The 15,759-nt window shown below is 46.3% G+C and overlaps 1 non-coding gene across 1 annotated transcript; it reads left to right on the plus strand.

Moving 5' to 3' along the window:
* Positions 1–2,921: 2,921 nt before the first annotated feature.
* TRNAV-CAC (transfer RNA valine (anticodon CAC)) lies at positions 2,922–2,994 on the plus strand. Its single transcript has one exon. It is a non-coding gene; the product is annotated as a tRNA-Val (tRNA).
* Positions 2,995–15,759: the final 12,765 nt, after the last annotated feature.

Consider the following 15,759-nt stretch of genomic DNA (forward strand, 5'->3'; position numbering starts at 1 on the left):
AACGCGAGTCAGCCTGCCACACGCCGAGCCAGGTCATGTCTCCGCTAGTTTCGGAGCGAGGTGGCTCTCCCCCACAGCACCTCAGACCTGACCTAGAGATGCACTTTTGCGCGGAGGCAGCATGTGGAGAGGCGGTGGCCAGGTCCAGTGGAGGGGACAAGCCTGCAGGGAGGAGGCGCTCAGGGTGGGAAGGGGACCGAGCACGAGCCCCAAGAACTCCAGCATCAAAAAGGGCTCAGATGGATGCAGAAACGGAGACAGCCTGGATGAATCGCTCTTGGAACCAGGACCCGGGGACCCCGTATTGAACTCCAGAGTTTCCCCGTAAAGTCCTCTACCCCTGCCGTTTTCCCATCATTGTGGGTAGCAAATCCACCCTTCCCTATGCTCAGGCAAAAAACTGCGAGTTCTCCTTGGATCGGGTCTTTTCTTCAGACTCTACATCTCATAATTTGAGAACTTAAGCTTTGTGGTTGGTGGTACAGTGGTGGGGAGCTTAGGCTGCTATCTAAGGAGTCTGCAGTTCGAATCCACCAGCCACTGCTTGGTAAACCCCAAGGGGGTGTTCTATTCTGCTCACTACCAGTTGGAATAGACTCGACCGCCATGGACCTTTTGTTTCTTTGTCCTCAAACGTGGACGTTGGTCTATATAGTTCTTCCCTTTCCTGAGTTCTGAATTTGGACCAAGGACTCTCCTGAGAAAGGAGGGAGAGCAGTTTAAGGTGTGGCCCTCCGCTTGCTCATACCTTAGGGTTCGAGACCCTTAATTTCAGAGCATGGGGTTGGGCTGCCTTTGCCCCCTTTCTTTGGCTCTGTCCCTCAAAATCAGCCTGTTCCTGGCCTCTCTTGGAGAGTTGGGGACATGCCTGAGACCCGTCCGCTCGACTGTCCTCTCCGGGTCAAGAAACCAACTCCCTTTGGGTTCTGTCTGCAGAGAAGCTTCAGAAACCACTTTTTTTCCTTTTCTTGAACTGGGCTTGGCCCAGGTGTGCAACATGCGGGGGCGCACGCCGTGAGTTTGTGGTTCTCCAGTAGCCCGCTGTTCTCTGCCTCTGTAAAGAATCCAGTGCAGGTCTTCAAGGCTGGCTTGGCCTGTGTTTCTTGTTAGACATTTTCAAAGAGCCAAGTGCCCTAAGACACATGTCTCAGCCGTTGCTAAGGTACAGCTAAAACATGAAGGTGTGATTAAAGTAGTGGACTGAAATTGAGTGGCACAGAACAAGAGACTCCACAAGTGTCAGAGGGAGCACAGAGGGGAGGAGCTGAGGCAAAAGGGCTTCTGAGGAAAGAGTGCAGGTCAGGCCCTAGGGAAAGTGCAGGGTAGGGCCTGGAGGGAGGGTTCTGGTGTTCCTGGGTGGACCGGACGTGTGGATCATTTTGAGTGTGTGCCTGTGTGATAAAATAGATAACAAAACACTTGCTATTTCAACCACTTTATGTGCACAGTTTAATTACGTTCACCATGTTGCGGAACCATCACCACTATCCGTTTCCAAACTTTTTCCACATCCTTAACAGAAATTCAGTGCCACTTAAGCAATCTTTCCTGCCTTTTCCCTCCCACCCGTCCCTGGTAACCACTAATAAACTTTGATCTCCATGTATTTGCTATTTTAGAGATTCCAAGTAAGTGGAATCATATAATATTTGTCCTTTTGTATCTGGCTTCTTTAATTCAGCATAATTTTTCTAGGTTCATCCATGTCTTAACATGTATCAGAACTTTCTTTTGTTTATGGTTGAATAATATTCCACTGTATGGATATACCACATTTTGTTTATCCATTCCTCTGTTGATGGACACTTGGGTTGTTTGCACCTTTTGGCTATCGTGAATAATGCTACAATGAGCATTGGTGTACAAGTATCTGTTTACATTCTTGCTTTCATTTTTGGGGGTATATACCTAGTAGTGGAAGTGTTGGGTCATTTGGTAATTCTATGGTCAACTCTTGAGGAACTGTCAAACAGATTTCCACAGAGCCTGTGCCATTTTACAATCTCACCAGCAATGGGTGAGGGTTCCAATTTACCACATCCACAGTTGAGCACTCGACTCCTAACTGAAAGGTTTGTGTTTGGAACCCACGCAGAGGCACCTTGGAAGACAAGCCTGGCGATCTGCTTCTGAAAGATCCAAAACTCAAAGCCATTGCCATCGAGTGGATTCTGACACATGTCGACTGTACAGGACAGAGTAGACTTACCCCATAGGGTTTCCAAGGCTGTGATCTTTACAGAACCAGACTGCCACATCTTCCTCCCACAGAGGGGCTCCTGCATTCGAACTGTCGACCTCTCAGTTAGCTGCCGAGCGCTTTAACCATTGCACCACCAAATTACAGCCTTCAAAACCCTATGGTGCAGTTCTGCACTTCACTCATGTGGTCGCCATGAGCCCTAATCGACTCCATGGCAACTAACAGAAAGTGGGGGGATGAATAAAGAGTAATGACATTGAACCATCTTTTCATGGAAACACGGATCATTTGTCAAGAGCACCAGTGCCGTTAAAGGGGCCAGCGAGGCGATGGTCCGAAGTCCTGAGGTACCCTCGTTCACAGCTCCTTGGCTGTGGGGAGGTGGAGAGTCCCGGAGGAGCTTAGTTCTCAAAATGGCAACTCTAGTGAGCTGCGACATCCCGAAGCCCGGGGAAGGCGACCCCCCTCTCTGCCCTTCGCCCGCGCAGTCCTAGCTTCCCTGATTGGCACAGAAAACCATCTTCTGGCCTAAGAGATGGCTCAGACTCCTTTGCCTGAAGGGATTGTTGGGGATTTTCTGGAGAGATTTCTGCAGCAGTTTCTGCTGGCAGCCGAATTGCAAATGTAGTTGAATTTCATATGTTGGAAGCCAAAGTACTCAGAGACTGGAGGTTTCGTAATGTTCAAGGAAAAATTCCTATGCCGGTCCACTTACGTGGTTTCCGTAGTGTAGTGGTTATCACGTTCGCCTCACACGCGGAAGGTCCCCGGTTGGAAACCAGGTGGAAACAGTTCCTTTTTTACTCCTCAGAGCCCATTGCTACTTTTTTTCCATTTCTTTACATCTGGAATCAGACACAAGTTCCGGAAAGTTCCACAGGGAAATGCACAAACTGTGATGACCCACTGAAAAGTGCAATACAACCAATAGTACTGCAAGATTTATGCCAGTTGAAAAAACCAAGAAAACCCAGTGCCACTAAATCCTGAAGTGCATCTATGGAAATGGATCCATAGGGGATAGAAGCAGGGCAGAAGGAATATAATGTGGGATACAGCTAGGTTTACCTATTGATATAGATGCACGAGGTAGAAATTCTGGAGCCATAGTATTAGTTTGAGCAGCTGTCAGCAATTCTAAATTGTTCACTTGAAACAGTTGCCTGAAAGCTTGCCCCCAAAGGTGGCCTACAGTAAATGAAGTTGAAATGCCAGAACGTCATTGATGCATTTATTGTAGAGGAAAATACCGAAAGCTTTAGGGGGATTAGAAAGCTACAGTAAATTTATCACGTAAAACGTGTTCATTCACCCACACCTACAGCCCCAAGTATGATCAGGAAGACATAACCTTTAACAAGTCTGTGAGAAATACATTTAAGGGAACTGTCCTTGCATCCTCAAAGCATTCTGTGGTGGTGATTTTATGAAGGACGGTGGGAAACGCTGCCGTTGACATGGGATTTCTGAAATTAATGAGAGTGTCTTAGGGTTGTCAACAGCTAGTTAATGGTGATTGCAACTTCATTTGTAATCATGAAACCATAAAAAAAAAAATCATGAAACCATAGGCCCAACTTAATTCCCTAAGTATATGGAAAGAGTTAAATAAATAATATCAAAACAAAACCCGTTGCTGTTGAGTCGATCCCGACTCATAGCGACCCTATAGAACACCGTAGAACTGCCACCCAGGGTTTCCAAGGAGCGCCTGGTGGATTCAAACTGCCTTCCTTTTGGTAGCAGCCATAGCACTTAACCACAACACCACCAGGGTTTAAATAAAAAATAGTACAAACACAGAATGTGAGGGAAAAAAAAAAAAAACTTAGTCAAAAGCAAATCCTGTGATTCCTCTATTTCAATCATTTCCGAGTTCTCAGTTTCAAAGAAAAGAGGATAGAAGGGTCACTAAGGTTGCTCTCTGCCTTTATATAGGAAGATGTAAGGAGCAGAAACTCTGGGGACATCTTAACACTTATACAATCTGAGGCGCGTCCTTGGGTGGGCTCCAACCACCAACCTTTCAGTTAAGAGCCTAAAGCCCATTGCGCCACAGAGACCACAAGTAACCCCTCCTGTTTCAAAAAGGAGTGAACGCCTACGAACCACTAGGCGGTGCCACCGGCTTTCTGCGGTACGACTTGAGCAAAGCCTCGAAAACACGGCGGGTTGGGGAGAAACGTCGTGTTGTTCATCAACTTAAAATCAGTGCGTTGGGTGAGTCTGAAGCTAGGAGGGCTGCCGAATGGCCTTCCCCCCTCCTTGCTCCTCGTCCGCCCCAGACGCCAGCGACCCCCGGAGACCCCCGGGTCTGCAACCTTGCCTGAGCCCAAAGGGGCGCACGACACGGTTGCTCCGCCTTCGCCCACCCGCCCGGCTCTGGACGCCCCCCGCTCGCCCCGGTTGCTGTCGGTGGGGCGGGAGCGCGGAAAATAGTGGAACGGTGAAGAAGAGCGAAGGAAAGCAGGGAGGCGTGGATGAGAACGAGACCTCTAGGAGGCCTGTGCTGAGACTCCGGCGAGGTGCTGGGGAGGAGAGAAAGGTTTCTATCTTGTAGCACAGTGGGGAGGGAGGAGCTGAGAGACTGCAAGAAGTGGGAGAAAAGCAGAGCAGACGTGACTGGGTTTTTGTGGGTGGCTGTTCAAGAACTAAACAGCGAAACAGTGTGAATGTTTCCATGTCAATAAAGCTTAAAGAAGACCAGTGAGCGCCGGTAGGTTTGTGGTGTGTAAGCAACGTCGGTTCGATTCCGAGTCACGGCTGTGTCTGACGCTTGTTTTATATCTCACTGGCTGGCTTCTCTTGGTTTGCAGTTCATTCCTGCACCGGCATCGCTCCCCATTTGCGCCTAGAAGGCAGCAGGCCTTACAGCTAGCGGTCAGAAGGGAAGAAACCCTGACAGTGTGCACACCTGGAGCCAGGTCTAAGGGAAACCTTGCGTGGGCCCCACATCCGGGGAAAAGGTGAAATGCCTCTCACTCAGCCTTACAAGTACTTCCCACTGTTGAGATGATGTGGTCATAACCCTTTTCCTGGTAAAGGTATTTCAAATACCAGCTGGGCTTTTGTATACGGAACCAGAATAAACTTTTAATGCGTTTACAGTAAAATCCAAACTTCCTGACACAGTCCGTGTGCGGGCCATGTCCCTCACCCCTTGTCTTTCAGTTTTTATGCTAACAGCACTTTACTGAAGTGTACTTCGCACTGAGTATAATGCAGAAATCTTTGGTGAACAATTATTGAATTTCGACAAGTGTAATCAGGTTATAGAAAGTTTCTGTCATCCCAGCAAGGTCCAAGGAGCTCCTTTCCAGGTAATCCCCATATCCCATCCCCTCCCCGATTTAATTAATCACTCTTCTGAGGTCTCTCACCAGAGATTAGTTTTGCCTATTCTTGAAATGCACATGAATGAATGCACATTTTTTGTATCTGACTCTTGTTTTTGTCTTTTTTCACGCAACATTAGGTTTTCAAAATATACCCATGTTGTTGCATTTATCACTTCCTAAATGTGATATTGTTGATGCGTGTTATTCCAATGTGTGAATACCCAGCAGTTGAGGGACATTTGGATTATTTCCAGTTTCGGCTACTGTGAAAAGTGTGCTATGAGCCTGCTTTTCTGAGTCTTTGTGTGGACATGTGTATCCATTTCCCTTCAAGTACTGCAAGTGCTGGGTCAAGGGATAGGTGCCAGTTTAACTTTGATAGAAGCTGCCAAAGGGTCCCCTACAATGGTTTCTCACCAGCAAAGTCGGTTGGAGTTGTTCCATATTCTTGTGAACGCTTGGTGTTCTCTCTGTTCTAAATGTACCATCCTGCTGGGTTTGTAAGGTATATTACAATGACTTAAATTTGTGTTTCCCTAGTGAGTAATGACATGGAGCTTGTTTTCCTAAGCCTTTTGGCCATTTAGAAATCCTCCTTTGTGAAGAAAGCTTATTCGGTATTTTGCACACTGTTATTTGGCTTGGCTTTTTATTACTGATCCCTAAAAGTTCCGTGTACAAGATTTGAGTCATTTTGCAGATAATCATGTTGTAAATATTTTCTCCCAGTCTGTGGCTTGCCTTTTCACTTACTTAGGTGGGTTTTTCTTGAACAGAAGATTTTAATTTCAATGAAATCTAATATATCTTTAAAAAAAAAACAACTTTTTTTTTGTTTTTTCAACATATATAAGGTTTATTGTGTTCTCTTTAGGCGCTCCTTGAAAACTCTATGGGACAGTTCTACTCTGTCCAATAAGGTCGCTATGAGTCAGAATCGACTCGACGACACTGGGTTTTTTGGGTTTGTTGTGTTCACTAAGAAATCTTTTTACCCCAGCATGGTGAAAGTATTTTCTGAAATTTTCTTCTGGGAGCTTCACCATTTTTGTTTTACTTTTTGTGCCTTTGACATCTCAGATTCCTCTCCTGATCACAGTAAGCTTGTCCACTACCAATTCGATGGCCTCCCAGAAATCTTCACCGTATTGCAAAAACATCCACAGTAGTTACTTACTTTGCTCTCTGAGAGCTACAGGGGCCATGCGTCCCTCCGTCCCTCTGACATCTTCTTTCTCCTTTTCTGTAGCTGAGAAACCCAGAAGAGAATGAAAGAGACCTATTCTAGTCTGTGCTGAAGAACTCAGGCACTGGGTTAGGAATCTGATTCAGCCCTTATATGGTCTGAATAGGTGTCTTAAACTTTATGTGCCTCAACATTTTCATCCTTTGAATTTAAGTTTAAAAAAACAAAAATCAAAAACAAAGAAACAAATAAAAAAACACAGGTTGGGAAGAACGTGCCATTTTTTCCAGTAGTTGTTGTGCTTGGTGTAGTGCTTATACCATGTTGCCTTCACACCAGAAGTTCAAGGGCTCCCACCCTGGGGAAGGCCTGGATTTGCCTGCTCACTGGAAACCAGGACCCAGTGATTGGCCTTGTTCTGCTTTGGTTCAGACTGAAGACCAGGATATAACTGGACTAGAACACCCGTCCCCCTCCCCCAGCGACTGAGGGCTCAGTTCCAGAGGACGCTGACTTCACCTTAGCTTTAGATCAGGAGATTTCATGTTTTTTTTTTTCCCTTTCCTTCCTTCCTTGATCTGTTTCATGCTCCCTTCCCCTGCCCCACCCCCTGCCCACCCTGTGGAAAAGGATTCTGTCCCAGTGTCCCTTTGGTGTTCTTTTGGTCAGGGCAAAGGGGCCAGTTTTCCTTCCCCTAGGAGCAGAAAGAGCACAGAAAGAGCAGCGGGTCCCCAGGGAACCACAACTCACTGAACGAACCCTCCAGCATCACACACTTGTGCTTAGCAGGGTTTGAACAAACTCTGTACAGCAGGGTCTCAAGTTTCTCTGTAGGTTTAACCAGAAGGGTGTGGCGGTTCCAGATCACCAAGACAATCCCCACGGAAGAAGCTGTTTTTGAGTGACACATACAGGCAATAAACAGGTGTGAGGGCAGGCCCAACCCAGGGTCCCAATAATAAGGTAACAAACCCTAAGGTCTGAGCTAGTCGAGGGTCTGGAGTTATATTGATCTGCCCTTTATCAGGAGAGTCCTTTGCTCAGTTCAGGGATAGGAATGACAAGGATTGTGTAGACCACCTTCCAAGCTTCACCAGCAAGAAAACGCGAATTCATCACTAACTAGATGGGGAGTCTGAGGAAGAGATTGCTGTCAAGAAAAACTCTAAATTTGTGCTCTGAGCATTGGAAGGATGGAGTTGCCATCAACTAACATGGAAACAAGGCCTCTGCAGAAGATTTTAGAGGGACATTCGCAGTTCATTTCAGGCCTGAGGCCTTGGTCTAAAGAGATTTCCATTTAAGGTATCTACCTTTCCACATATATGTCCCTCCCCCCACCTTTTTTTTCTTTTTCTTTTTTTTGTTTTGAGCTAGAGGAAGGGCCAGTGCTAGGTCCTTCTCAACCTGGTCTCCTCTCCTTCCAGCTTCCCCTCCCTCCCACCCACAACCTCATCCAGTGCCCTGGATCCCGCAATCACCTCCCCACATGCTGCTGCCTAGCAAAGGCATAGTCCAGAAGAGCCAACTCCCTCCATGACTTTTGGACTTGGCAGGCCTTTTGGAGAAATCAGAGAGGGAATGACTTTTGGAGAAAATACCTGCAGGATAGGCCCTCACCTAGAAAGGTGAGAGAACTCGGGCCTCTCAGAGCTTAGTGCAAGGGGCCAGATGATTCAGAGAAAGAATTTAACTTAAGGGTCTCTGGCAGTCTACTGGTTAGGATTAGGCACAATTACCTTAGAACTGGATTTGATTCCCTCAGGGTCAGGGAAATCTTTAGGCAATGTCTCTCTTCTGACAGGACCCTTCCTCTTTTTCCCCATAGTGCTACAATGGCCAAGTGTAGAAGAGCTGCACACACAGAGTGCCAGAACTCTGGTGAAGGAGGAGACATAATGGCCTGCCATTGGTCACTTCTCAAACCCAGGGCTGCACACCACGTCACTCAGGCTTCCAGTAGCAGACCCTTTTAGGAGCACTCCGTCTTTTCTTCAGGGCATGTGGTTTTTGCCTTTTCTCCTTTTCACACAAGGGAGAAGTGTCTTTAGAGAGCTACTAAGCATGTTGCCCAAGGATATATAGCCATGCAGAAATTCCATCTGTAGGAGCCTCTCGCCCAATGTGTTATCAAAACACCAAACCAAACCCGTTGCCCTGGAGTGGATTCTGACTCATAGCCACTCTACAGGACAGAGTGGAACTGCTCCATAGGGTTCCCAAGGCTTTAATCTTTACAGTTTGAAGTGAGCACTTAAGCACTGTGCCACCAGGGCTTCTCCTCAGCATGCTAAACCAACATAATAAAAATAATGAAACCAACACCGACCCCGACTCATAGAGAACCCATAGAACTGCCCCACGGAGTCTCTGAGGAGTCCATGGTGAATTTGAACTGCCTTTTTGGTTAGCGGCCATGGCTCTTATCCACGAAGCCACCAAGGTTCTCCCCCACTGTCCCCCACAACTGCACGCTAGGCTGCTAGAATGGTGAGAGGGAGTTCTGCTTCTGGCAATGGCTGTTTACTCTTTACAGAGCCACTCTACCAGATGACATTTATAAAATGTGGACTAAACATATGTATTTTTAAAGTATTTGAAGTTTCTGGGGGACTGAACAAAAGCAGGCAGGCAGGTGGAGAAAGGATGACAGAGAGTGACTTTTCATACTTTGGATTATTGTCTGAGGGCAAAGCTTAGTCTGCTCTATTTGGGACAGCGAAATTCAAAAACCAAGCTGTCTTGCTGACTGAAAGGATCAGAGGACAAAGTTGGGGCAACCACAACAGTTGGAAACTCAAGGTGGAAAACCCCAGTGCGGTGCAATTAATTACTCTTGTGTGTGGTCTTTCTAGCCAAGGTCTTCTAACTCCCACCCAGGTGACTGTGTGATAGGGTAGCTGTGACCTACCAAGGGGATTGGTCAGTTTTGCCTTAAAAGAGAGCCAATTCCAGAGCAGAGAGGAGTAGCACACCACCATCACCAAGGAAGGAGGAACCAGTAGGAGAAACCCAGCAGTGGGAGACTGCGCAGTGGGCTTCCTAGCCCACAGAGAGAGAAAGTGGAGTGTCTTTGGGCAGAGACTGAGGGCCAGGGAGAGGTGGTGCCTGCAAGCATGGCTAGGGAGAGGCTATCCTGAAGAAAGAACTATATCTTGAGTGTTCCTGTGCCTGAATTACTACTATTAATTCCCTTAGAATAAACCCCGTAAATGTGAGTTTGGTCTTTGAGTTCTGTGTGGCCATCTCAATGAATTATCAAACCTAATTTTTTTTTTTTTTTTAAGAGAGAGTGCTGTGGGAGGGACGGTTGGTGTCAGAATTGGTAAAGATGGTGGACAGAGGAAGCTGGTCTGGCCTCCACCTCATGGGAGCGAACCTTATGCTGTTGAGCTTGATTCTCCTTTCCCTTTCTGAAGTTAAAGGAGGTCAGACATTGCCTCTATGAGGTTTTTACACCCAGGAAGGAAGAATTCATGGAAGGGAAGAGCCAAGCTCTGTGTAAAAACTCTGCCCAAATTGCTGACTGACCCCTGAATTATGCTTGTATGGGCAGGCACCCTCAAAGCAGTCCAGCTATGGCTAAAGGACTGAAATGAGATTTCGCCTGCCATCGCTTGCAGGGGAGAAAGAGTTTGCAATTTGCTATAAACCAAAGTAGCAGCCTGCTTTTAAAAAGAAACCAAAAAATTCAGTACTCTTTATAATACTTTACAATCAAGAGTCTCTACCTTTATCATTCATAACATCTACAGTACAATCCAAAATTACATAAATTATTCTAAAAAATTATTACATAAGAGAAAGCAGAAAGGTGGTGCATGGTCAAGACAAGACAATCACGGGAGACTGACCATGAGAGGTCAGCTAAATGTTGGAAGTAGGAAGCAAAAAGTTGTAAGCTATGATTACAACTATGCTCCAGATTGTAAAGTAGGAGATGACCATAATAAGTGAAAAGACAGTAAATCTCATCCGGAAATAAAAATTATAAATTAAGGCATCACCACCTACAAGTGAGGAGTCCCAAAGGATGGAAAGTAGCAAAGAGTATAACAATGCCTGTCACCAGCAGCAACAACACTAGGATCTCTACCCACTGCAAGGCTTGCAGGCATCCTAATATAAACACCACACACTTAGGCATTCATAATGTCCAGTGAAGCATCAGAACAATGCTTTACTTGCCTAGGGAAGAGACAGAGCATGGCCAACTTCAGTAGTAGGTGTCAGCCCTCCATCATCAACAGATCTCACTCAGCAGCCTACTTAGGGAGATGGTCTGCATGCTCCCCTCTGGTGCTGCAAGAGAGTGATCCATTTCCTCCTCTCAGGGAAGAGAGCTAGAAGTGGGATAATCCACACCCTTAGCTAAGTAGTTTCTAGAAAGGTTGACAAGCTCTCATCTCCTCTGCCTTCTCATTTGACGGAGTTTTGAGGTTCTGTGTGGGGCTCTTCTGCATCTGACCCTTGCAGTGCACCACAACTACAGAAATAAGGAGGACAATTCCTTTGTGTGACAGTTGCTGTGTCCTCAAATCAATGCCAACTGATAGCAATCCTTTATGACAGAGTTCAATAGCCCCACGGGGTTTCCTGTTTTTGTTGTTAGATGCCCTGGAGTCGGTTCCAACTCATAGTAACCCTATGCACAACAGAAGGAAACACTGCCCGGCCCTGAGCCATCCTCACAATTGTTGTTATGCTTGAGCTCATTATTGCAGCCACTGTGTCAGCCCACCTCGCTGAGGGTCTTCTTCTTTTCTGCTGACCCTGTTCTCTGCTGAGCATGATGTCCTTCTCCAAGGATTTATCTCTCCTGACAACATGTCCAAAGTATGTAAGACGCAGTCTCACCATCCTTGCTTCTAAGGAGCATTATGGTTGTACTTCTTCTAAGACAGGTTTGTTTATTCTTTTGGCAGTCCATGGCATATTCAATGTTCTTCTCCAACACCACAATTCAAAGGGGTCAATTCTTCTTCAGTCTTCCGTATTCATTGTCCAGCTTTCACATGCATATGATTTGATTGAAAATACCATGGCTTGGGTCAGGCGCACCTTAGTCTTCAAGGTGTCCTCTTTGCTTTTCAACACTTTAAAGAGGTCCTTTGCAACAGATTTACCCAATGCAATGCTTCTTTTGATTTCTTAACTGCTGCTTCCATGGCTGTTGATTGTGGATCCAAGTAAAATGAAATCCTTGACAACTTCAATCTTTTCTCTGTTTATCATGATGTTGCTCACTGGTCCAGTTGTGAGGGTTTTTGTTTTCTTTATGTTGAGGTGTAATCCATACTGAAGGCTGTGGTCTTTGATCTTCACTAGTAAGTGCTTCAAGTCCTCTTCACTTTCAGCAAGCAAGGTTGTGTCATCTGCATAATGCAGGTTGTTAACGAGCCTTCCTCCAATCCTGATGCCACTTTCTTCTTCCTATAGTCCAGCTTCTCCTGTTATTTTCTGAGCATACAGATTGAATAGGTATGGTGAAAGAATACAACCTTGACACACACCTTTCCTGACTTTAAACCATTCAGTATCCCCTTGTTCTGTCCGAACAACTACCTCTTGATCTATGTAAAGCTTCCTCATTTGCAGTATCTTTAAGATCCCTAAGATCCCTAGGTCTTTTCTCTTTCTAAGACGCTGATGGGTTCCAACTGCCAACCTTTCCCTTAACTGCCAAGCGCTTAACACTTACAACAGCAGGGCTCTTTGTGTGATCATAGACAGTGCAAAGGAGTTCCCTGACCCCGAATCCAAGCCGGGTCTTAATAGCCAAAGCGCCAAACCCTAACCATTAGACCATCAAGGATATACATCTGGCTGTTTTTCTTGAACCCTCAGGGAGTAACTAATACTCCTTGAGCTGAGCTCTGGAAAACCCAGGCCCATCTATCCTTCCCATGGCGAGCTGCTCCTTTAGGGATCTTCCCGCACAGGTCATTATCCTCCTGCTTTCTTAAAATCTAGCCTGCACGCGAGGCGCCAAGCCCTCCGGAAGTCCGCTGTCTCACACGCGAAGCTCGCCAAGGTCCAGGAGTCGCAGAGCCAGTTGGCTGATCCCAGCCTCGACTCAGAATCCACCTAGAGATAGGCCTTTGCGAGGCAACAGCGCGTGAAGAGATGATCCTCAGATGCACAACAGTGGAGGAGTTTGCCGGGAGGAGTTGGTGAGGGAGGACGCCCAGGGCGCAAAGGGCCCCAGCCCAGAGCCCGCGGGGTCGCCTTCATCATAAAGGACACAGGTGGATGCGGAAACGGAGATAGCCTGGATGGAAAACTCTTTCAAGCAGGGCCGCGGGGCCCTGAACTGGATGTGCCCCTAAAACGTGCCGCAGCTGCACTTTTCCATTTTATTTGACGGCAACTCCATCCTTCCATATGCTCCAGCCGGTAATTTCATCAGACTCCATATCCCATTAGTTAGCAATTAGTAATGTCTCCTTGGTCAAGTGTGTACACTGATCTGTTCCACGGTTTCTCATCCCCGGCACTACTGATGTTTTCCATCGGATAATTCTTTATTGTGGAGGGCTCTCCCGTGTAACGTAGGATGTTTAGCAACATCCCTGGTTTTGCCCACTAGATGCCAGTAGAATCCACACACCCCCAAGTCCTGACAATCAAAATGTCTTCAGACATTGCCAAATGTTCCAGCTGCTACAGCAGGGGACGAAATCGCCCTCTCCTTAGAAATAGTTAGAACTATTGAGGTGCACAGTCCCTCTTGTTCTTGGTTTCCTAGCTTGGACTAAGGACTCTCTTGATGAAGGCGCGGGATCCATTCAATTCGTGCCCCTTGGCTCACTCAGAGGTCTGGATTTCAGACCTCGGTGTCTGGCGAGGGTTGGCGCCAGATCGGCTGGTCGCCAATGTGTTGGCGACACCATTGTACCATTTCCTTGGCTCTGTCTTCAGAATTGGAGGCCTGGTGACACAGTGGTTAAGAGCTGGGCTGCTAACTGCAAAGGTTGGCAGTTGGAATCCAGCACCGCCCCCCTCGGCAACTCTGTGGGGCGGTTGCAGTGGGGTTTTCTGTTTTTTTTTTTTTTTAATAGGGTCGCTATGAGTCGGAATCCACTGGACCACAAAGGGTTTGATTTTTTTTTCTTTTTTTTTGGTTTGGTCTTTGAAATCAGCCCGTTTCCCGCTTGTCCCCCAGGGCTTAACAGGGGGGGCTGGGTTGACTCAGCAAGCTCTTAACTTTTGGAACCTTACTCTTCTTTCGGTTCAGTCTGGGGAAAAAACCAAAAACTTGAGGGGCCAAGTTCTCCGCTTCCCCGAACCGGGAGGAGCAGGTGCAATGGTGCACGCTGGCCAAAATGTTAGATCGCAGTCATCTGGGCATTCGCTGCCGTCGGGGCTCCTCTCTGTTCCACAGGTGCGGAGTTACGACCTGAGTCAGCCTGAGCTCTACAGACGCCCAGGCGGCCCAGCGAGGACATGTAGGAGAAATCAGCCGACCGCAGTCCAGGAAGACTCCGAAAGGGTCCTGAAGTGAAAGGAAGGTGGTGAATTCTCTCCTGTTGGGGGAGGGGGAGGTGGGAAGTAGAACAAAGGAAAGGGAAGAAATCCTAGAAATTTCCATTTCTGAAGTTACCAAGAAGTCGGCGTCCTCTGGAATCAGAGAGTCCTCTAGTGGCTGGTGAAGGTGAGTTGAGTCCCATCTCCAGTTGCCAAAGCACAAAAAAAGAGACACCCTTGGTCTGTTGCCAGTGAGTAAGCAATCCCCAGGCGTTCCCAACTGAGTAGCACTTGAACTTCCCTACCCCAAATTTCTGTGGATTCAAAAGATGAAACTGAATTTTTTTTCCAATTACCCTTATTTGAAGAAAGACTTAGGTGTGAAGGAAAAATGAAAACCACCCCAGTGGGGAAAGCCACTACTGTTGAGATTCTCACGTTCCTCCCCTCCCTTTAATTACAATTCCACTTTTCCACTAGACCCAATGGGGCCCAATGCCCAGTCTGTGGAACCTTCGGTGAGTCCAGGTTAGATCAGTCTGGGAGGTCCACTAGTGAATATCTGAAGCGTAGAAGTCACTTTATTTAGACATGCGTATGCATTTTTTTAAAAAATGTAACAAGTAAATCGAGCACACCCGCATCATTTTACAAACATGGCAAAGAAAAATTATGTATAAACAAATGAAAGGCAAACAAAATCTGACATTCACTACCAAACCCTAAAATCAGTTTCCTTGTTCTAGCCTATTTTTCCATTCTGTATCTCAGCTTCTTCCTGCATCTTCTTACATGTGCAGAAAAAGTCAACCCTCCCTCAACTTTTAATTTCCAACATCGTCCCCAGCAAACAGTGTAACAAATTAGGGACCCTTGTGGGACACTTTCTTCCTAGAAAAGAAGAGAAAATTATAAGTAACATAAGGGTTTGCAAATTTTATGGTTAGAAGTAAGGAAAACATCTTATGTGGATAAATGACTCAAATCTTGAATACATAGAGAATTTTTTAGAAATCTATAATAATAAAGAGCCAAGGTAATTAAAAAAAAAAAAGTGTGTAAAATACTTGAGTAGGCTTTCTTCATGAAAGGGGATTTCTTAACGGCCAAAAGACACAAGAAATTACGTTTCGACACCATTGCTTGTTATGGAAACACAAGTTAAATGCTCGATGATGAACAACTGCCGCCTTTGCCATGAGACCTGAAGAACTGGATGGTGCCGGGCTACCATTACTGAACATTTTTATCCAGGATTCTATAGAGGAATCCTGATCAAGAGGGGGAAAAGCAGAACAAACATTCAAATTTTCATGGACTCTAGACTTTGTAGAGCCATGGAGGGTGGATGAACCCCTGAAACTGTTGCCCTGAGACAATCTTTAAACCTTAAGCCCAAAACACCCCCTGAAGTCCTCTTAAAAAAAAAACAACATTTTAGCTTAACTAGTAGAAAATATCTGCCTTGAGCATTATGTTCTTTTTTTAAAAAATAACATTTGGGCAGTTGGAAGGAAGGACGAAACCAGTTCCAGGTGGTGATGTAAGGCTTGGGGAAACAACTG

This window comes from Elephas maximus, chromosome 3 (assembly GCF_024166365.1).
Source record: "Elephas maximus indicus isolate mEleMax1 chromosome 3, mEleMax1 primary haplotype, whole genome shotgun sequence".
Classification (NCBI taxonomy): domain Eukaryota; kingdom Metazoa; phylum Chordata; class Mammalia; order Proboscidea; family Elephantidae; genus Elephas; species Elephas maximus.